This window comes from Colobus angolensis, unplaced genomic scaffold, assembly GCF_000951035.1.
Source record: "Colobus angolensis palliatus isolate OR3802 unplaced genomic scaffold, Cang.pa_1.0 Scaffold471, whole genome shotgun sequence".
Lineage (NCBI taxonomy): Eukaryota > Metazoa > Chordata > Mammalia > Primates > Cercopithecidae > Colobus > Colobus angolensis.
The window spans coordinates 134008-142482 of record NW_012118166.1 but is presented as its reverse complement, the minus strand read 5'-3'; the positions used below and the strand labels follow the sequence as shown (position 1 = coordinate 142482).

The window sequence follows — 8475 nt, the reverse complement described above, 5'->3', positions numbered from 1 at the left end:
TTTTGAAACTTTAAGGTTTAGTGACTGCCCTATTGTATTTCAGACTTGCATGGGGCCTGTAGTCCGTTTGTTTTGGCCAATTTCTCCTACATGGAATGGATGTTTTTACCCAAATGCCTGTACTTCCATTGTATCTGTGAAGAAACTAACTTGCTTTTGATTTTACTGGATCATAGGTGGAAGGGACTTACCTTGTCTCAGATGAGACTTTGGAGTTGGACTTTGGGGTTAATGTTGGAATGAGTTAAGACTTTGGAGGACTGTTGGGGAGGCATGATTATGTTTTGAAATGTGAGTACATGAGATTTTGGAAAGATCAGGGGTTGAGTAATATGGTTTGGCTGTGTCCCTACCCAAATCTCATCTTGGATTGTTGTTCCCATAATCCCCTCTTGTTGTTGGAGGGACCCAGTGGAAGGTAGTTGAATCATGGGTGAAGTTACCCTCATGCTGTTCTCTTAATAGTGAGAGAGTTCTCATGAGATCTGATGTTTTTTTATAAGGGTATTTCCCCCCTTTTCTTGGCACTTCTTCCTGCTTCCATGTGAAGAATGATGTATTTGCTTCTTTTTCTGCCATGATTGTGTTTCCTGAGGCCTTCCCAGCCCTGGGGAACTGTGAGTCAAGTAAATCTATTTTCTTTATAAATTACCCAGTCTCAGGCAGTTTTTTATAGCAATGTAAGAACTGCCTAATACACTATCACTCACAACTCCAAAATTCATAATGATTTAAGGATGTACTTTCTCATGTTTCCTTCCTGGTTACCACCTCCACTCCAAAGCAGTTCAATATAGCCATGGCTCAAGATTAATAGGAAAAAAGAGAAACTTTTGAATAGTTTTTTTGGGGTTGCCTTTGTTGTTTTGTACTTTGGTGATCTGGGTGGTACGTATTCCTCTTTGCCATTATATTGAGTAATTCCCTGAGGTATACTCCTATGGCTAAACTGGCATCTCTTTTCCTTGATTTTTCCATGTTTTCCCTGAGAATGGTATTGCCTCCAAAGCCAGAATAATCCTTACTCGTCCTGGCTTCTGGCTTCTCATGTGGTTCCTCAATGGATTTCTCAGGAACTTCATTGTCTTCATTTTTGGTGGTAGACACTACAATAAGTGACTTTCCCAGAGTGGCTGCACAGAAACTGAATATGGCTCTTTAGGGAGCTTTTGGCACACTTCAGCATAAATTAACTTTAGGGGTTCCTGTAGATCCACAGCTGCATCTGCATTTATGGTATTATTATATGGTGAAGCAGTGTTTGTCATTGATAACTTTGTAGCACTTGGAGGAGAAACTGATATAGTCATCTGGTTGAAACTGTACCTCTGAACAGTGGAATTGTCTATTAGATTTTTTTCTTGCTGAGTTGTGGTTAATGTAGGAAGCTCAGCTGCACATGGAGGACTGGTACTCGAGTTGATTTACCCTGATCAGAAGTGCATTGTCTGCTCATCTACAGGCACTAGACAACAAACAACTCTTTATTATCCTTTTCTTTGTAGACACGTGTAAGAGCATGAGAAATCCTATTCTCCAAAATGAGTTCCCCTGGCATTCTTGATAAAGGTGGAAAATTTGAGGCTAGTAAGCCAAACTTTGTTGTTGGATCCTTTGATTCAGCTGTTGAAGGATGGGGTCTTGGGATACTATCATCTTCTCATCACCTTCAACCTCTGAAAAGAGTTCTTCTGCTTCTACCATAGTCTCCATTCCGTTTTATCTGCACAGTGGAAGTCTCCTTTTGAAGGTAAGTTTGCTCCAGATGCTTCATTACTGTAGGATTATGTTGTTCAGTTTGGAAAGTTTCTTGAACTACATGTGTTCAATGATCCACCCTCCAATAATACAAAGCCCTCTATTTAGTGTTCCGAACCACTAGATGACCTAAAATGAGGTTTCACACACATTTTTTGGATGGTAGACCCATATTCATAGCAGCAGCATTTATTTTATGAGACCCTAGTCAATTAAAATTATTTGCAAAACTACCATTGGGAAAGGAAGCCAGTGGTGTTTCACAGCAAAGTGCAAGATTTGGAGGTCAAGACTGAGGCAAAATACCGTAGACCGAGTATTGTTGGTGAGGATTATATACAAGCTGCATAAAGACTGGTGAGGCATATTGTGCTTGAGTTTGAATGGGCTGGCTATATGTACTAGAATCCATCAGTTGATAATCATTCTTAGCAAATAAAATGTATTGATGGCCTTTATCCTTGCAGTGATTGGCTTGCCCTGAAATGTTTTGACTTATTCTCTTAAGCATTTAAAAGCCTGTTGTGTGTCTGTGTCTGACTGGAAAGTGATATATCAGTTGCGATTGTGTGCAAACTCACAGATTATCACTTTGGTTCAGTTTGCACTTTTGATCAAAGCTTTTACTTCCTCTACTGATGTTCCAGAAATCTAAGAATCGCAATACAATGCTTATGACTTGATCTCACTTTCTCACCCTTCTTGTCAACTTGTACCATAGGAGAAGATCTCAACACTTCAAGAATTAGATCAGGGTCTGTGGTCAACTTTTTTATTTCTTCTATGTTGGCAACTATCCAAATTTAGATGAAATAATCAATATCCGTTGGAGATATCAAGTAAAGATCCTTTGACAACTTTTTTTTGTGTGTGAAAAACACAATTCTAATAGTTTCTTCAAACATTCTTTTAGGTCTTCTGTAGAAATTGCTGAATTGTTTTCTGTAAAAACATATATTTGGTAATTCAGATCTTCTGGGCTTGAAATTAGTTTTCAGTTGATTCTTCAATGCCTGTAGTATTTCTTGTAATTTCACAAGATAAATAATACGTTACTTTATATTCTTTACACATGTCTCCTGAGAGCTCTGCATTACACTCAGGATGAGCACCTGATGTAGCTGCTGTTTCATGCCAAGATATTTCAGTTTCATGAGTTCCTTGGATGGCATCAGTATTTCCAGAAGCAATTTTTTGCCATACTTTGGCATTAGGATTTAAACCAGTTCCTTTAGATGTTACCTGCGCATTTCACCTTTCTCCCTCTGCAGCCACACATGTTGTTCGCCTCCCTCCCAGAGGGCCACAAAATGTCTCCCTGTCTACTTACTATTACCAGTGAGGTTTTTAACCTTGGATAATTTCTTATTGTTTATTAATGTCTTTTCAGATTGAATTGTTTCCTTAACATTCCTTTTAAGACAGGTATGGTGTTGAAGAAAACCCTCCACTTTTTTTTGTTAGGGAAAGTCTTTATTTCTCCTTCATGATTAAAGGATATCATTGTCAGATATACTATTCTAGGATATTATTTTTTCTTCAACACTTTAAATGTGTCATGCCATTTTATCCTGGCCTGTAAAGATTCCCCTGAAAAGTCTGCTGTCAGACATGTTGGACCTTTACTGTGTGTTCTTTGTTTTTTCTTTTTCTCTTGTTGATTTTAGAATTTTTTCTTTATCCTTGGCCTTTGGGAGTTTGATTATTAGATTCCTTGAGAAAGTCCCTTTTGGGGTTAAATCTGCTTTGTGTTCTATAATGTTCTTTCACTTGGATATTGATATATTTCTCTGGGCTTGAGAAATTCTGTTACTATAGCTTTGAGTAACCTTCAAGCTCACTATTTTTTTCTTCTTCTTCTTGATCAATTCTGCTATTAAAGAAATCTGATGCATTGTTCAGCATGCCTGTTGCATTTTTCAGCTCCAGAATTTCTGCTTGATTCTTTTAAATTATTTCAATCATTTTGTTAAATTTATCTGATAAAATTCTGAATTCCTCATTCATGTTATCTTGAATTTCTTTGAGTTTCCTCAACACGGCTACTTTAAAGTATCTGTCTGAAAAGTCCCTTCCCTGGTGCCTTACTTAATTAACTTGGTGAGGTCATATTTTCCTGGATGGTGCCAATGCTAGTAGATGTTCTTCAGTGACTTGACATTGAGGAGTTAGGTATTTATTGTAGTCATCACTGCCTGGACTTATTTGTACCTGTCCCTGGGAAGACTTTCCAGATATTTGAAGGGGCTTGCTTGGGTGTTGTGTTCTAAGCTGTTTCTTCTTTACAGGGCACCTGTAAACCCAGTAAGGCTCTGGTTCTTGCAGACTTGTAGAGATATCATCTTGATGGTGTTTGACAAGATCCAGGAGAATTATCTGGATTACCAGCCAAAGATTCTGATTCTCTTCCCTTGTTTTTTCCCAAACAGAGTCTTTCTCTCTCTCTGTTCTGAGTCATCTAAAGCTAGGGTTGAAGTGGCACAAGCACCTCTGTGGCCACCACCACTATGACTGTGCTGGCTCAGACCTGAAGCCAGCACAGCACAGCACTGGGTTTCTCTCAAGGCTTGGTGTAACAACTCCCTGGCTACTGCCTATGTTCACTCAAGGCACTGGGACACTACAATCAGCAAGTGACAAAGCCAGCCAGGCCTCTTTTCTTTTTTCTTAAGGGTGGCAAGGTGCCTCATGCCCTTGTTGGGTCCAGAGGTGCCAACCAGGAGTCGGGGACTAGAGTTAAAAATCTTAGAAGTCTACCTGGTGTTCTATTGTACTTCAGCTGAGTTGACACTCAAACCACAAGTCACAGTTTTTCCCACTCTTCCCTCCACTTTCAAAGGCAGAGGAGCTTCACCCTGTAGCTACCACCACACAAGGCATACTGCAAGAATACCACTAAATTTTTTTTAGTGCCCAAGCGCTCTTAAATCAGCTTGTAATGAATACTGCCTGGCCTGGGACTCACCCTTCAGGGTAGTTGGCTCCCCTCTAGCCCAGGAAATGTCCAGAAATGCCATCCAAAAGTCAAGTCCAAGAATCAGGGAGCCCAAGAGCCCACATAATGCTATACCCCACTGTGGCCATGTTGACACCTAAGGTGCAAGAGAAAGTCACATTTGCTCTTCCCTCTCCTTTTCTCAAACAGAAAGAGTTTTCCTCATAGCCACTATATCTGGTAATGTGGTGGTAATGTGCTGAGTCTCACATGAAGCTAGCAAGGGTCAGAGTTTCTTCCAAGGCCATCAACATAGTACCTGTGTATCACTGCTGGTTATTCATGGCCCACGGGCTCTCCAGTTAGCAGGCAATCAATGCTGCCAGAACTGAGTCCTTTCTTTTAAGGCAGAGGGTTCCCTTCTGGCCCAGGGTGTGTCTAAAAGTGACATCTCAGAGCTCGTTTCTGGAACAGGGGCCTCCTGGCTCTGACCAGTGTCTTATTCTGCTGTGGCTGAGCTGGTATCCACGAGCAAGACAAAGTCCTCCCCACTCTTCTCTTTCCCCTCCTCAAGTGGAAGGAAGGGGTCTCTTTTGGAGCCATAAGCCACGCAGCCTGAGTTTAGGGGAGGGGTAATGCCAGCACTTTCTTGGCTGGCATTACCCAGCAGTTCCTTGGCTGGCTGCTCCTGTTGGTGTCTCCATAGGTCTCATACTGCACCCCCCCAACCACCACCACCACCAAGTCTACTATCTCTGGGCCTAGTTTAGCGCTAAGACTCTACTAAGAGTTGCAGTTCGTATGGCCTAGACTGTCTTTCAATGTAATTGATGTTGGAGACACAGAGAGCTCTAGCTCTTGGTAATGCGGTTTGTGGGAACTCAAGATTGGACCACTGGAATTGGCAATTACCCTCTGGCTAGGGTTGGTTTAAATGCACCCTTCACGGACGGGTGCTAGCTGAGTTTTGTCCAGTTTTTGTTTCATTGGTAACAGGAGAGTGCTGAGTTCAATGCCTAACAATTGCTGTGTTCCCTCTCCCCTGGAGCCCAGAGACACTCTCCACAACATGCTACAGCTGCCAGGAATGGGGCAGGGGTAGCGTTGGTAATTTAAGACTTTTTTTTTTTTTCTATCTATTCAGTGCCTCTTTCAGTGATATGAAGTTCAAACAAGTGCTCACCTGATTTTTGGTTCTTATGAAGGTGTTTTTTCAGTGTAGATAGCTTTTAAATTGATGTCCTTGCCAGGGAAACAATCAATAGACCCTATATTGTGTCATCTTTCTCTGCCTCCTCTTCCTTAAAAAAATATATGTATATGTATATATAAAAATTATATATATAAATATATTATATATATGTTTATATCCTCTAATTTTAGGTTCAGGAGTACATGTGCAGGTTTGTTATATAGGTGGTAAACCATAGGTCATGGGGGTTTGGTGTTCAAATTATTCCACCACCCAGATAATGAGCATGGTACTCAATAGGTATTTTTTCTACTCCTCTCCCCGCTCCCACCATCCCTGCTCAAGTAGGCTCTGGTGTCGTTCTTCCCCTCTCTGTGTTCATTATTTCTCATTGTTTAGCTCTCACTTATAAGTGAGAACTTGCGGTATTTGGTTTTCTGTTTCTGCATTAGTTTGCTTAGGATAATACCTCCAGCTCCATCCATGCTGCAGCAAAGAACAAGATCTCATTCTTTTTACTAATTTTTAATTTTAATTAATCTATTTATTGTTGTTTCAATAATTTCAGGGGAACAGGTGGTATTTGGTTACATTGATAAGTTCTTTAGTGGTGATTTCTGAGATTTTGTTGCACCCATCACCCAAGCAGTGTACACTGTACCCAATGTGTAGACTTTTATTCCTCATACCCCTTCCCCACTTCTCCCCTCAAGTTTCCAAAGTCCATTGCACCATTCTTATGCCTTTGTGTCCTCATAGCTTAACTCCCACTTACAGGTGAGAACATACAATGTTTGATTTTCCATTCCTGAGTTACTTCACTTAGAATAATGGTCTCCAACTCCATTCAGGCTGCTGTGAATGCCATTATTTCATTCCTTTTTATGGCTGAGTAGTATTCCATGGTGTATATATGCCACATTTTCTTTATCCACTCGTTGGTTGATGGACATTTGGGCTGGTTCCATATTTTTGCAATTTGAATTGTGCTGCTATAAACATGTATATGCAAGTGTCTTTTTCATATCTGGATCTCATTCTGTTTTATGGCTGCATAGTATTCCACTACATATATGTACCATAGTTTTTATACTGTCTACTGTTAATGAGAATTTAGGTTGATTCCATGTCTTTGCTATTGTGAATAGTGCTGCAATAAATAAGTGTGTCTTTATGTTAGAGAGATTTGTATTTTTTTTCAGTACATACCCAATAATGGAGTTGCTGGGTTGAATAGTAATTTGGTTTTAAGTTGTTTGAGGAACCACCACACTGCTTTCCACAATGGCTGAACTAATTTACACTCTCACCAGCACTGTATAAGCATTCCCTTTTCTCCACAACCTCACCAGCATGTGTTATTTTTGGACTTCTTAACAATATCCACTCAGACTGGTGTGAGATGGTATTTCATTGAGGTTTTAATTTGCATTTCTCTAATGATTAGTGATGTTGAACATTATTTCATATGCTTGTTGGCTGCATGTAGGACTTCTCCTGAAAAGTGTCTGTTCATGTCCTTTGCCCATTTTAAATAAGTGTTTTTGATTATTGCTTGTAAATTTAAGTTTCTTATAAATTATGGATCCAACTTTTGTTGGATGCATAGTTTGAAAAATTTTTCTCACATTCTGTAGGTTGTTTACTCTATTGATAGTTTCTTTTGCTGCAGGAGCTCTTTAGGTTAATTAGGTACCATTTGCTCGTGTTTCGTTTTGTGCAATTGCTTTTGCTATCTTCATCGTGAAATCTTTGTCAGTTTCCAAGTTCAGAATGGTATTTCCTAGGGTTTTTATAGTTTTAGATTTTACATTTATTTCTTTAATCTATCTTCAGTTGATTTTTGTATATAGGGTAGGAAGGAATCCAGCTGTAATCTTCTGCATATGGCTAGCCAGTTATTCCAGCACCATTTATTAAATAAGGAATTCTTTCCCTATTTCTTTTTTTTGTCGACTTTGTCAAAGATCAGATGGTGGTAGGTGTAGGGCTTTATTTCTGGGCTCCCTATTCTGTTCCATTGGTCTATGTGTCTGCTTTTGTACCAGTGCCATGTAGTTTTGGTTACTGTTGTCTTGTAATGTAGTTGAAAGTCAGGTAGCATGATGCCTTTAGCTTTGTTCTTTTTGTTTATATTTGCCTTGGGTATTTAGGCTGTTTATGGTTTCATATGAACTTTTTTAAGACAGTTTCTTTTTCCTAATTCTGTGAAGCATGTCATTAGTAGGTCAGTGGGAATAGCATTAAATCTGTAAGTTGTTTTGAGCAGTATGGCCATTGTTACCACATTGATTCTATCTATCCATGAACATGTAATAATTTTTAATTGTTTGTGTCATCTCTGATTTCTTTGAGCAGTGTTTTGTAATTCTCATTGTAAAGAACATTCACCTTTCTGCTTAGCTGTATTTCTAGTTATTTTATTCTTTTTGTGGTAGATGTGAGTTGGATTATGATCCTGATTTGGCTGTCATCTTGCATGCTGTTAGTGTGTAGAAATGCTACTGAGTTTTATAGATTGATTTTGTATCTTGAAATTTTGCTGAAGTTGTTTATTAGGTGAAGAAGCTTTTGGGCAGAGACTGTGCGA

At 39.4% G+C, this 8475-nt stretch overlaps 1 pseudogene; it reads right to left on the bottom strand.

Annotated features, from left to right (window-relative positions):
- Positions 1-721: 721 nt before the first annotated feature.
- Positions 722-3000, bottom strand: LOC105523735 (annotated as a pseudogene).
- Between the last annotated feature and the right edge of the window lie 5475 nt (positions 3001-8475).